Source organism: Sceloporus undulatus, chromosome 3, assembly GCF_019175285.1.
Source record: "Sceloporus undulatus isolate JIND9_A2432 ecotype Alabama chromosome 3, SceUnd_v1.1, whole genome shotgun sequence".
Lineage (NCBI taxonomy): Eukaryota > Metazoa > Chordata > Lepidosauria > Squamata > Phrynosomatidae > Sceloporus > Sceloporus undulatus.
In genome coordinates, this window is record NC_056524.1 from 231,298,496 (window position 1) to 231,312,295 (window position 13,800).

General features: G+C 41.9%; 1 protein-coding gene across 1 annotated transcript in view; it reads left to right on the forward strand.

Moving 5' to 3' along the window:
• The window catches only part of SGPP2 (sphingosine-1-phosphate phosphatase 2), a 102,619-nt gene that overhangs the window by 71,093 nt on the left and 17,726 nt on the right, over nucleotides 1–13,800 (forward strand).

Consider the following 13,800-nt stretch of genomic DNA (forward strand, 5'->3'; position numbering starts at 1 on the left):
AATATTTAAAATAGTGCTTATTTGAGAAGTTTAGTATTACTATAGGTTTCAACTTTTGGATGAAATGTTTAATCAAGGGTTCCATCTGGTCTCCGGCAGATTGCCCCACAGTGGGATTTCCTTTTGCTCTACTCCTGTGCATGTTTTGCAGATCTGCTTTCGGAAAGTCCCTGAGTTCTAATACCAAGAAGAATTCATAGATGGAGCTGAACTATATAGATTTGTTATAGTATGTAAATTTCAGTGTGCAAAATAGTAGTCATTTTACTTATAAAGCACCCTGATTTCAGAGGCTGCACCATATTTACCAATGTTGATCTAAAGCTGGAAAAGAGAAGTATAAGGCTTACCAATCCAAACTGTCAGGTCTTGACTGATAGGCCTAAATCCAGTTGCTAATACCAGCTAGTAGAAGATATACTGTATCAGTAAAATTTCCATAATTGTAGGCTTACCCAGGATTGATTCACTGGGCCTATTTCAGTTGGAACTAACAACTGAATTTAAGCCAAAAATTCTGATGAGCAAAATTTGCATTTGCATTCTCAAGACAGCATTCCCTACCTATCTGGAAGAAGAAGGGGTAGGCACTCATTCAACCCTCAATCTGCCCTTTCTTTTTTCTTTTTTTCCAGAGACAAATGGCCAGTGGTGTCAGAACTGATGGTTCTGAACATCTGTTGGTGTATTTGATGGGTATTTGCATTTCTAGTCTAGCACATAGGACTGCACACAAAGACCTGATTTCACAATGCAGCTGTCTAGGCCAATGGTCCCCAAACTTTTTGGGGCTACTGCCCACTTTCTTCTTGGGTGACAACTCTAGCACCCTCCCCCCCAATGTTATCATTTGATATTAGGTCTACTGCAAATTGAAAACAACCAATCTTGGTGCTGCTCCTTTTGCACCTAGTCACCTTGGGAGTAGCAACAGAGCAGCTGGCTTAGCAGTGACTGAGAAGCTTCTTCCTTGTGCTGGCCTTGCAGCAAAAGCCAGGGTGGACAAGAACCTCTCAGTTGCTCCTCAGCCAGTTTATCAATAGCTGCTCCCCTTGCACCCAGTCACCCTGGAAGCAGCAAAAGCTCAGAAAACTTATGCAGGATCCCAAATTTGAAAGCTACTTTTTGCCACCACTTCTCCCCTCACCTCACCATATGCTGTAACTCTTACTGCAGTCAGTCCCAAAATAGCACTGCTCCCTGTGCCAAGCCTCATGAGAGTTTCCCAACCACCACTACTAATGAAAGACACAGCGAACAGAGTGAGCTTGCATGGACAGGCAAAGAGTCAGAGACACCACCATGTGAAGTGAGGCTGATCTGTAAGTGAGGCTGATCTGTGAGGCTGATTAAGGGACTCTGAAAAGAAGAAGTTTCATACAACCCTCATCTTCACCATGATCCTAAAGGCCACTGGTTCCCCTTGTCTTTCTTGTGCATCAGTACTTTGCCACCCCCTTTTCCCTCACTGCTCCCCTGCTACCTCCTTTTTCCCTCATTGCCCTCCTGGACCTTTCGACCACCCCCAGAGGATGTGTACCACCCACTTCGGGAATCACTGATCTAGCCAAAGGATCACAGAGCTGGAAGGGCCAGAACATCCAAGTCTAGTACCAACCCCTGACATGCAGGAATCCACTTCTAAATCTCTCTTGAGATGTAGCCATCTCACTTCTCTTAAAAGCCTCCAATGAAAGAGAGCCCCCCACCTTTGAAGGTAAGCTGTTATACTGTCAAACAGCGCTTACCACCAGAAAATTCAATCTAATATTTCCTCAGAATGTCATTTCTTCTGATCTGAATTCATTGGTTTGTTTTCAAGCTCACTCCATCATCTACAGGACAGTCCTCACAGATATGTAAGGAGATCTATCACTGTTTGGGCTCTTCTCATCCAAGCTAAGCATCCCCACATTTCTCACAGGACTTGGTTGCCAGATATGATGCATGTTTCTAATTCACTATTTCTGGCAGGCAAATCCTATGAGAAACTTGGGTTTGTTTAGCCTGGAAAACAGGAGGAGAAGAGACTGAATGGTAATATGATAAGATAGATTCAGCATTTCCAACCAAGCAAGACAGGATTTTATGTTCAGGTGTACTCTGGTAACATGACTTGCTCCAGTGTATTCCAGACACAGTTATTCACTTTTGCTGATAATTTTGACTCTTTTCCTTTCTCTAGACTTTTAAGATCCCAAGTTCTTACAAAGAGGAAAAACTGACCAAAAATAAGGCAAAGTATCATGCATGACTTTGTCCTTCTTGTGCTGCAGAAATTCATTCTATTACATCGTGATTTCACATTCATGCTTATTTTGAAATTATCTGTCTAAACTAATTATCTATATAAACTTTTTTGATCAATTTGTGTAGTAGTGACCTCTGCTGGAGCTAGGTGGATAATACTTAAATAGCTAAGGAATTCATCACATGGGGGAGATGGTAAGTTTAAATGTGAAATCTACACAATTGCTATTAAAATGTGATTAAGATTTTCACACAAAGAAGTCATTATCCAGGGATTAACTAGGCAATAAACAGCAGCAAATCATTCACGGGATCTTCCTGTGAATGATTTGCTGCTGTTTATTGCTTGGTTATTCCCTGGGGAAATGACACTTTAATCTTTTTTCATTGTGATGTTGTGTGAAAACCTTTATCGCTATTGCCTGACTTGCCCAGAATATTCCTGGAATAATGGCAGTTTAATGGTGACATTATATGAAAATCTTAATCACGAATGCATAGTTTTCATGTGATAATCCCTATTTAAACTTCCAATCTTCCCCATGTGATAAACTCCTAAATTGACATTTGTTAATAATCTCACCAGTCTTCCAATACAGGTGAAAGAAACAAGTAATTAAGATTCTTCTCTGAGAATCTTAAACAAAATACAGCAGGAGGAAATACACTACTTTCCCTTTCTTGAGTTGCCATGCATGGTGTGGGACAACATCTGTAGGCCCATGAGAGAGAATCTTTCTTTCTTTCTTTCTTTCCTCATTGAATTCTACTTCATTCTTCTAACATGGTTAAAGTGAAGACGTTTTTACATGTGAATTTTATTAAGAAAGTTTAATACATTGGGCTCTTGGTATCTGTTGGGGTTTGATCTAGAATCCCCTGTGGATACCAAAATCTGTGGATGCTCAAATCCCATATATACAGCGTCCCTTATATAAAAAAGTAAAATCAAGTTTTGCTTTTTGGATTTTTTTTGGGGGGGGAGGATATTTTCAAGCTATGAATTATTGAATCTAACATCTGGAGGCCCAAAGTTGCCCACTTCTGCTTTAAACATTATCTGAATTTTAGCTGTTCTCAACAATCTTGAAATTATTTGGATTAAAAATAAGCTCCTTGATGTAGTTGAATAAAAAAGAAGAAAACTTTTCTGAAGGATCTGTAATTTGCAAAAAAATGACTAACTAATTAAACATCACTTAAAACCAGGTAGCCTAAAACACATTAAATGGATCTGCTTTTGATACTAGAATTTACCTGGTATGAATTGGAGAACGCGTAAGGAAGGATCTTGCTAGTGGAAGGGTGTACCAGGAAATACAACAAATACATCCCATATTCAGGTCATTGCTTTTAAAACCTGTGGTAGAGGAAGTTAATTTTAATCTTGGTGTTGCTCATTAATATGGTCATCTTATATACAGATGATTAAATAGCATGGGTTATTAACACTTGAGGAGGAATTGCTTTATAAGATGTGCAAATATTTGTGGGCATGCCCTGTAAGTTCTTTGACACCTGCAGCAAATATATTGAAGGATTGTCCCTGAACAGCATGAACTTTGCCAAGGGAGTGTCTGATCTGAGCTGATATATTACAAAAAATGAAGTACTTGGCAGTGGCTAGTGAAGAGATTAAAAGTGCCCTGAACAAATCGGTTTTTCACTGAAGACTAAAAGTCTCCAAATTTTGATGCTGAGTTTATGCCATCATTTTGGTGAGCTCATTCCCCTTATTGTATGCATCTGTTCAAACTCCTTAGGATTTCACCTCCAAAGTCAATGCTCATTTATATTCAACTATTCATGAGAAGTCTGAGGTTCTCAGCTTTGTGTTCTGTGGTGGAAATAGTTGTAACTGTTATAGTACAAAAATATTGTTTACTCAGGGAGAGACCTTGTTGCGGGAACTAAAACCTAAGGTGACAATATAATTAAGGGAGGCTGGCAAAAAAGTCCTAGAGGCCCGCTGCCGCCGCTGGAGCCCTGTTGGAGGGCCCCGACCACTGCAACGGGCCTCCCAGAGGCCCGCTGCCGCCGCCAGAGCCCTCTAGCAGGGCCCCGGCCACCGCAACGGGCCTCCTAGAGGCCGCCGCCATTTTGCGAAGAAGTTATTAAAGTCGTCACAGCAGGCTTTTGTTGGTTCTAATATAGGGTTCAGGGCGGGCGGTAGCTGGGTCAACTACCTCACCACCCTGAACAGCTCTACCGGATGAGACTCTGCAGACGCAATACGTGCAGCATAGAAAGAATTCTTTGCTGCACTTATTGCCACACCACAGCACTTCAAAAGTCTCTGATGGAGTGTCTTGTCGGATAGGCACTGATGTCTCCGCCAGCAGCGCTCTAGTCATTGCGCGACCCGCTTTATTTCCCGAAGATCTTCCGTATACCAGGCTTTTCTGTTAGGAGTGGGCTGGAAAGGATGCTTGGGAGTGATGCTGTCTATAGCCCTGGTAAGATTGTTGTCCCAGGTATCTGTCAGGGCATTAACAGAATTGCCGTCAGATCCAGCCATAAATCCCTCTAAGGCTTCTTGGAACCTTTTGGGTTCCATCTGCCTTCAAGAGCGGACCATTCTAATAGGTCCTCCACCCCCAAGGGGGAGTTGGGTGGTTGCCTTGAGTCGCATCTTGACTAGGAAATGGTCCGTCCATGAAAGAGCAGAGGTCCCCAGGACCTCTGCCCACGGACATTCCTGGTCCATGCTAAAGACCACATCGAGCGTATTACCTGCACAATGTGTCGGACTCAAGACTAATTGGGAGAGGCGTATGGCCGTCATGGAAGCCATGAACTCCCGAGCTGCACCTGTTAGTTCTTGTGAGCCAGCCTCGAAGGGGATGTTGAGGTCCCCGAGCACAAGAAGCCTGGGAGACTCCAACAACAGCTCCGAGACCAGCTGTGTCAGCTTGGCCAGATAGTCTGTTAGGCCACGGGGTGGACGGTAGCCCAATAGGATCCCCAGACTGTCCCTAGCCTTCAGGGTCAGGTAAATACATTCAATGTGGTCTGTTTTCCAGACAGGTTCCCTAGTCAAGGTGATAGTACTTTTATGGACTAAGGCAATGCCTTATGGACTAACAATGCACTTTAAATGTAACTAGGAAAATTGGCTGGAATGGTTATTTATTGAAACCCCCACCCAATCAATCTCATTCCCCCTTCCTGTATTACTTTTGGAATGCAACTCCAATCCAGTCTTGTTACAGAAACACAAAAAGTAACTTAATACCACTAACTATGTTGATTATATATCCAGAGGTAACTGTGTTGACCATATAGTAAAGTACAATAAAGTACAATAACTGTGGGTTACAGACCGCCCATTTGGGGCGGGCTGTACCCGCCCCTTTCCCTGGTGTATCGGGGCCTCAGCCACATTGAATCCGCTTGGCCCCTTTCTCCCATGCTTCGCTGGGTGCAGCCGTCTGAAGGCTGTGCCCAGCGACGCAAAGCGGCGCCACAAACCAGGAAGGAGCTCCGGAACGGAGCTCCTTCCTGGTTCGCGGAAAGGGCACACTAAGCGCCCTGGTGCGGACCGACGACGTCACGTCTGCGCCGCCCCGTATAGAGGTGGCGCGGTCGTGACGTTGTCATGGCGGCCCCCATGTGGAAGGGGAGCCGCCATTTTGTACGGACTCAGTCCGTACTAGGGTTAGGGGGGTGCGGAAGCACCGCACCTTCCTACCCCTAGTACGGACTGACTCCGTACTTTCATGGCGGTGTGTAACCCGCCAACATCTCAAATCCACAGAGATACCTTCATTGGACCAACCAAATACACAGTTTACATATTGTAAGCTGTCAGTGTTCCACTGGCTTCATCATCAGGCAAGGGTGTTAAAATTAATACAGGAGGAAAACAAATTGACAATATAAAAATAGTTCTTCAGACTTGTGGCCGTCAACCTACATCTCCCTCAGGGAACCAAAGAAAAACCTGTAAAATAAAATAAAATAATGTTTTTCCTAGTTAACTGTGGATTCTTGATAGTTCTGTGCATTGTGTCCTTTCAATAACACTTACATGTAATCACTCTTTACCTCACTTGGAATATTCAGTGCTGTTTCTCATATCTGCTGTGTCATGTGTGTGTGTGTGTGTGTGTGTGTGTGTGTGTTTTAAGTGAAATCCTGATATTATATGGTTATTTTGATTGTATATAGCTGGAGTGAGATTTTGTTTTTTTTTAACCCAGAATACAGATCAGCAAATGGGCACTCCTTCAAAGCTCAGGGTTATCAGTGTAGAGCAAGAAACCATACTACAGTACTGGAGAAAGAATTCCAGTGAAAGGGGCTGCTGAAGACTCTGGTTTTATTCACTGTTGTTGTTGTATTCCTTCAAGTCATTTCTGACTTACGGTGACGGGTTTTCCTGGCAAGATTTGTTCGGAGTGGGGGTTGCTTTTGCCTTCATCTGAGGCTGAGAGAGTGTTATGTGCCCAAAGTCACCCAGTGGGTTTCCATGGTAGAATGGGGATTTGAACCCTGGTCTCCAGAGTCATAGTCCAGTACTCAAACCACTTTACTACTATGTGAATAGTCTAGGATGAAAGGGAGTACTGCCAAAGGGCAAAATATATTAAAAGTGTGCCAGGGCAGTGAGGGGAAAGCAGAATTAATGTGTGGTTTTTGGTCTATGAAGTGCAGGAACAAGAAGCCACAAAAAATTATTGATTCAGAGAAGCAAAAAAAAATATTTTTTTTTTAAAGGAGGGGGGAATCCTGCAGTTGAAACTGCTGTAAAAAGAACAAAAGGCATGGTTTAGAATATTTATTTCTGCTTTCAATGTTTGGTCTGCCTGCAACTGTTAGCCCTTGAAGTGGCTTGACAAAAACTCAGACAAAGACTAGGGATGTTAGGAAGTTCCCTTTTGTTCACATTTTAAAGCAAACCATTCCAATTTCCAGTTCTTGGAATATCTGTAGATTAGAACAAAGTTATTTTTCTAATTCTGCACTTTTCCACATTTTGTGATGCAGGCTTTGTGTTCAAAACATGAACACAAAAATACTGTATGTATTTTACAAAAGATTGTATACAAAGATGTATCTGTATACAGAAAGATGCATATCTTAAGTATATGTATTGGGGAAAAAGCATATAGGTTTTAAATTAAGGAAGAGTGGGTGCAAAGATGAATGAATAAACTGGACAGAATGCAGTTACTATCTAATATAGAAATGAAATGGGTCTATAGAGTAATTAAAATATAGAAGAGCAATGCAGTCAGAAAGAAATGCCAGTCTATAGAAACAGCATTAGTAAAAGCAACACCTAACGGGAGCAGACCAATTTAGCCATTCAGTCTCCCTAGCCAAAGCCTGCTCAGTCCCACAAGTATGAGACATGTGAAAGAGAATGGTGCTTTTCCTTTGGAAAATGATTTTCAAGAATCTTTTAAATGAATGCTGGATTCAGCAGCACTCTAATTAGGCAGTTGAGAGAGAACATAAACATCTAGATGCAGCTGTCTTTTGTTACAGTAAATGTTTCTTTTAAATTAGGCCCACTTCCAAGAGGAAGAGACTTTGTCTTGAAGATTGCATTTGGATTTAGACTAATTGGTTAAGAGCTTGTATTATGGTATTGACTAGGCAAAGATGAAGGTTGGGTGTGTGCCTTACTGCAATGATTTGAAACCTGAGACTGAGTAGTTCTTTGGATGGATTATAAATTAAGTACATAGTAACTTTGCATGTGTGAGAGAGAATGAAACAAAAGTATGAACCAGATAATATTTAAAGGAAGAAAACAGTTTCTTGCATAGAGATCAGTGAAGCACAAGGAAGTGGGTTTTTTATATTCCAGTCTGTGTTTCCAGTTGTGCTCAGTGAGAGTTGTTGTTAGTGAGTGGGCAAAATATCCCTGCCTCATCCATCGAGGAAAATACAATTGTGCTTGTGTTCAGCCATGCCTGCATAGACCATTGTCTCTTCTCTGTTGGAGTATACATCCCACTCTTCCTTGAATGGTGAAATATCTTATTGCACAGCTTTAAAAAAACAACTTACCACTTCCAAATTGAATTCTAATTTGGGCTGTATTTTGGTCCTATTGCATGGCTTTTGTCTCCAAATTTGCTGAGTACAGCCCGGCTGCAGCCCACGTCCCTTAATGCACTTCGGCGGCCATTTTTCAAAGACAGGAGCTTTATGACTTTGAAAAATGGCTGCCGAGGCGTGTAAAAGGACACAGGCTGCAGCTGGGCTGTACTCGGATGGCGGATTTGGAGGCAAAAGTCTTGCAACAGGACCAGGATGCAGGAGCAGTAAGTCACTTTTTAAAGCTATGTGATAAACACCAGAGTTGGAAAATTGAGTGGCCATATGGCTTTACTAAGACAGTATCTGTTTTGAAAGAGTGTTGGAATTTGCAGGTGTCGTCTTTTTCAAGGAGTGCCCAGTCCAATTCTGGCCTAAGAACTATACAAAGGACCCATCTTCATTGTTGTCAAGGCACACAGGTTGGCTGGCTGGCCATAATCTTTCACACTGTGGTGTAATGTATCGTGTTCCTATTTGAAATATCATATTTTATTTCTGTATTTTCAATATTCATAGGTATTTGCAATTATCATAAGCCACTGTTATGCAAATCTGTGTCCCCTTTGTTGAGGATGCATTTTCTCTTCTTTGGTAATGCATGAATTGCCAGCTTGTTGGAAATTGCAATCTGTTAGGAAAGCACAGGAGCAGACAAGACTCTTCTTCCCTCTTTTGTACTGTAAATATATAAATTAACAGCTGGAGAAAAGCAGACAGAGCTACAAAGTTGTGTATCCTTTACATTTACTACTTTTCTGTTTCTCAAATGCAAACCTCTGAAAGGAGGAGATGGGCCCATAAGCAGTGAAGATGCCTGTAACTTCACTGTAACTCTTTGGTAACCTTGGTGATAACTCTGTGGTGCAGTGAGATGCAGGTGGTGATCAGTTATTGGGGGGAAAGCAATGCCCCACATCTTCCTGTATTTATGGCTGAAATATTGGTCTGAATGCTGCTGATAATTCTGATCATCTGGGCACTGAATAAGTGAATCATGTAACTTAGCCATCCTATTGTCCCCTGTCTCCACTTCCACCAACAAAGGCAGCTTACCAATGAAGGCCAAACTCCAAAATGTACCAATTGCAATCTTTGTCAGGGAAATGAAAATCACTCATTTTCCCCATTTCTAAACCTATGACGTAGAGTGGCAATATGTTCATCCTTAACAAAATGAAGTTACAATCACTATGGATTCAAGGAAACCTGATAATAGTCAGGTACCCATTACACTTTTTTCCCTTGTGAAGTTTTCTTTTCTTCCAAGTCATGGTACTTCCAAGTCAAGTCACCATGGTACTGTCCTCTAATGTATAATGTATAAACCACATTATTTTGTCCACTGTCCAATCTTGTTTGGAGTATGTATTCATCATGTAGCCACCAGTAGGTTAGTTTATCTAATCCCCTTCCATATTTAAAATGCTCTTTAAATTAGGTCCAAAACACACTGCAGAAATAATCCAGTTTGATTATGCTTTAGCTGCCCTGGTTCAATGCTAAGAAATCCTGGGAAGTGTAGTGTTTGTGAGACATCTATCATAGAACTGTGATGCCACAATAAACTACAATTCCCAGGATCCCCTAGCACTGAGCCAGGGCAGTTCAAGCTGCCTCAAACTGGATTATTTCTGCAGTGTGTTTTGAATCTATAAATCTCAGGATTCTGTAAGATGGATCTAGGTCTGTTAAAGCGTTCTCAGACTGGATTATTTCTGCAGTGTGTTTTGAATCTACAAATTCCAGGATTCTGTGGGATGGAGCCAGGTCTGTTAAAGCGGCCTGAAAGTGGGTTATCTCTGCAGTGTGTTTTGGACCTTAGTTTCCATGACAGTTTGGATGTATGCTCCTAGAATGAATGATTCATACAAGGTTTGGTCATCAAAGTAGTGCAGGGATAGGGATTATGTAGCCCACTATGAACTATATTGCTTAACGCTGCAACCAGTTTATTTTGGGGAGGGGAATCTTTTTCTTGCAGGCCTGAATCTTGAAGAATCTGCATGCCATTAATGAAATTATTATTTTGGGCATTTTTGCTTGTAAAATATCCCTCTGCATTTTTGTACTTGCACTGACTTTCATCTGTGAACCATATTAGAGCCCTATTATTGCTGAAGACACTTGCTTATTGAGACATCCGTATGCAAGTATTTCTGCCACACTCCCATGGTATTAAGGAAGATGAGCCACCTACTTCTTTGACCTGATGGTCAATCTAGCTAGATGATTGGCTTCATGCATATGAGACATCTGTTCTGTACAGAAATAACTGCAGTGAACACATGTGCAGGTTTGGAACCTAGCCATTGTTCCTTTCATGTTCTAAATTATTGTAAGAAGGTATTTTGTCTTTTCTTTTTTTGTAAAAATTGAGACTAAATCTTCCATCTGCAGCCTCTCCAGTATTCCTGAGTTTACCTCATCTCGTGTAAATCAGCTTTTTAGGAAGTACTGAATGCTGCAGCAATTTGAAGAAGGCAGGAGAGACTCCACTGTGTAAGGAGAACACTTGCTCTGACCATGCTTCAAGACAGATTCCCCTCTCTCTTTTTAAAAAAGTGTTATATTTGCTTAGTTTTATTGTAAGTAAATGCGAAAGAAAAATGAACGGGGTCAGTGGGGAGACAAGAGGCTTCCCTTTCTTGCTATATAGAACTGTGTAGGTGCCATTTCAGTGTATATGTCATTCACTATCTATAATTGTATCTATCATTGTTTTATATACATTCTTTTAGAAATAATTTCCATAGAATGACATGTGGTAAAATAGTGCCTTCCATGTCTAGTTCATAGCGAATATTTGATTCCTATTAGTGGTCATAACACAGTCTTGTTAGTGTGAAAGTACTTGTATCATAAACTTCTTAACTTTAGATACAGTATGTGCTTTTGGGGAGGGGTAGCTTTCAAACAAATTTCTAAGCAAACTCTGTGCCTGTATTTCTTCACTGTAGTATCTGTGTGTGTTGGTAGTGAAGCTACATCTCTATTATTTTGGCATTCTGTGATAAAAGACCAGCATGACTAAAAGTCTGTAAACATTGGATGGCACATGCAAACATTCCAGGAGGCTTGGCAGCCTATTTCCTGGGTTGATTCATCACTGCCCCCAAGAGGTGACTTGTATATGTGAATGAACAAACAACAGTCAAAGACCAGGCTTGGAAGCTTTGAAACAACTCAAACCCAGTGGTTTTCAGTGCTGTCTCATTACACAAAAGTCAGCAAGCTTCTTCCAAGAGGGCCAAGTGGTCTACATAGAGACAGAAGTAGGAACGTGTCTATGGTTGCCATCAAACATATTCCCAGTCACATAGGCTAGTGCAGCAGGATACCATAACTGTGGTCCTCCAGACCACAACTCCCATAATTCTTCACCAATACCTATGTTGGTTAAGGAATAACCCCCAGAACTGTTTTCAGAGTGGAAAGGCTCAACATTGGCAGGCACATTGTTCATTAATTTTGCTTACTTGTCAGTACTCACAGGAGGAGGCCAAAATTTCCCCATTCTTTATCAATGAACACTCTTAAATGCACTATGTGCCCTCCATGTGTTCATTGCAGCTTAGTCCCAAGTGAGTATGCACAGGATAGATTGTAAGCAGCCTTTATCATTCATGGGAGGACTCAGCATCAATGGCTGTCTTAATATTTTTTACTGCTTGGTCATTTAATACACTTCTCCTTGATAATTCCCAGTGAGACTCAACTACATAGGGGGTCTAATTTTCTAGATCATTGAGAGGGGCTGCTCCTCCCCATTTCAGGGTCCATGGTAAAGCTGATGGGATCTGTAGGTCAAAAACATCTGGAGGGTCAAGGTTTTCCAACCTTATGTTATAGGGATGGGAACACCTCTCCCACTGCCCATGCTGGCACATTATTTCACATGTAATCTGCTAGGAGCCATGTGCAAGCAGTAGTGAAGGTCTTCCTGTTCTCTCCCATCTAGATTTTCTTCAGGTAATTAATTTCTCCAAAGTAAACCCCAAATTAATTTTATTTCTCCCCCCCCCCCACACAATTAATTAATATGTTGTTTTTTGTGGGTTTTTCGGGCTATGTGGCCATGTTCTAGAAGAGTTTCTTCCTGACGTTCCACCAGCATCTGTGGCTGGCATCTTCAGAGAATGCTTGCCTGGAAAAAGTGGGTCTATATATACTGTGTGAGCCTGGGAATGCAGGAGTGATCTGCATGTGCATTGTTCTGTGCTGATGGCAGGCCTCAGGCTGGGAGGCTAATGCAAAAGAGGATTAGTGTCTGCTAATTGGTGATCATTATCTGCTGGGAAAGCCCCTGACTCTGGTTCCCATTTGCATTTGCTGAGTCCTTATTTTGCTATTCCTGCCAGGCCCAGGAAAACCCAGAGAAGTGAAGACAAGCAGCCACCCAAAGGGAAGGTATTTTTACCATACATCAAAGGAGTCACAGACAGAATAGGCAAAGTGGTGAGGAAGCACAACCTTCAAATGGTTTACTAACCGACGAAAAAAAAACCCAGCAAATGCTTCACTCAGCCAAGGACCAGAGAGACCCTCTCACAGCCGCAGGAGTTTATTGCATACCATGCAGCTGCGGACAAGTCTACATAGGGACCACCAAACACAGTGTGCAAACAAGAATCAAGGAACACGAGAGACCCTGAAGACTGGGCCAGCCAGAAAAATCAGCAGTAGCAGAAGATGCCACAAACCATCCTGGGCATAAAATACTGTTTGAAAACACTGAAATTCTGGACCATGCCAACCACTACCATGTCAGGATGCACAGGGAAGCCATTGAAATCCACAAACATCTGGATAATTTCAACTGGAAAGAAGAAACCCTTAAAGTGAACAAAATTTGGCTACCAGTCCCGAGGAATAGCAAAATAAGGATTCAGCAAATGCAAATGGGAAACCACTCAGAGTCAGGGGCTTTCCCAGCAGATAATGATCACCAATTAGCAGACATTAATCCTCTTTTGCATTAGCCTCCCTGCCTGAGGCCAGCCATCAGCACAGAACAATACACATGCAAATCACTCCTGCATTCCAGGCTCACACAGTATATCTCTGAAGATGCCAGCCACAGATGCTGGTGAAACACCAGGAAGAAACTATTCTAGAACATGGCCACATACTCTGAAAAACCCACAAAAAACTATGGATGCTGGCCATGAAAGCCTTTGACTTTGCAATTAATATGTTCCCTACCCACAAGTTAATATCTCATCCAAATTAAGATTGTGGCTAGTATAGAAAAGCAATGGGCTGGTGTTAGAAGATGATCTATCCCTCCTATGGCAGCAAATGGGCAGGGAAGAGCCAAGGCAAAAGGCAGGGAACTGGAAAAATGGCAGGCCAGATCAAAAGGTGTTAGGAACCAGAAATTCTCTATTCTTGCTTTAATGAGTTCATGAAAGCTGCTTATTGAGAATCTGATGAAAAATATATGACTGCGTTCTGAAGAAGCTGTTTCCTTCAAGTCAAGTGTGAGCTGCAGTGCAG